The sequence below is a fragment of the Alligator sinensis genome, unplaced genomic scaffold (assembly GCF_000455745.1).
Source record: "Alligator sinensis unplaced genomic scaffold, ASM45574v1 scaffold651_1, whole genome shotgun sequence".
Lineage (NCBI taxonomy): Eukaryota > Metazoa > Chordata > Crocodylia > Alligatoridae > Alligator > Alligator sinensis.
Genome location: NW_005842014.1, coordinates 275,254 through 276,235, shown reverse-complemented (window position 1 = coordinate 276,235; position 982 = coordinate 275,254). Strand labels below are relative to the sequence as shown.

At 63.3% G+C, this 982-nt stretch overlaps 1 protein-coding gene across 1 annotated transcript in view; it reads left to right on the top strand.

Moving 5' to 3' along the window:
• HHLA1 (HERV-H LTR-associating 1) overlaps nucleotides 1–982 on the top strand; it is a 65,942-nt gene that overhangs the window by 53,535 nt on the left and 11,425 nt on the right. The window lies entirely within an intron of this gene.

Here is a 982-nt window from a genome sequence, read left to right as displayed (position 1 = left end):
CCCCCACTGGGGCAGAGGCAGGACCAGCTGGTGGAGCTGCAGGAAAAGCCCCCATGGTTGCTTTACCCGGCTCCATCCCCTGCCCAGCCCAGCCCAGCCCAGCCCAGCCTCCCAGCACTTAAACAAATAAATAAATAAAAGCCCCTCACTCATTGGCTCTGGCAGCAGTGATTGGGGCCTCTGGGTGCTCATGGAGGGGATGCATGCAGTGGAGGGAAGTGGGGATCACCCCCACACCTAGCACCATGTGGCAACTGCCCCATGGCACAGGTGCAGCACGGCTCAGCAGGGCACCATGCACCAGCTGCAGGAGCGGTGATTGGGGCCTCTGGGTGCTCGTGGCAGAGCTCCCCAATGCAGCGCAGGGCAGTGGGGGCAGCAGGGATCCCCCCCCACCTGGCACCCGCCCCACAGCTGTTGCATTGTGCAGGTGCAGGGCAGCTCACTGCCTGGCCCCATCCCCCGCCCAGCCCAGCCCAGCCCAGCCTCCCAGCACTTAAACAAATAAATAAATAAAAGCCCCTCACTCATTGGCTCTGGCAGCAGTGATTGGGGCCTCTGGGTGCTCATGGAGGGGATGCATGCAGTGGAGGGAAGTGGGGATCACCCCCACACCTAGCACCATGTGGCAACTGCCCCATGGCACAGGTGCAGCACGGCTCAGCAGGGCACCATGCACCAGCTGCAGGAGCGGTGATTGGGGCCTCTGGGTGCTCGGGGCAGAGCTCCTCCCACCCCCATGCAATGCGGGCCAGTGGAAGGCAGCAGGGATTGACTCCCCCCACCTGGCACCCATGCAGCAGCTGTTGCATCGCACAGGTGCAGCACAGCTCAGCAGAGTGCTGCACACTGTCTGGGAGCTGGGGTGGCTCATGTGACAGTTGGAGCCTGACAGTGCTCAGCCTCAGGGGCTCCAGCTCCCAGGCAGCACATGGCACTGCACCCACACCATGAGGCAGCTGCCATGTGGATGCCAAGCTGC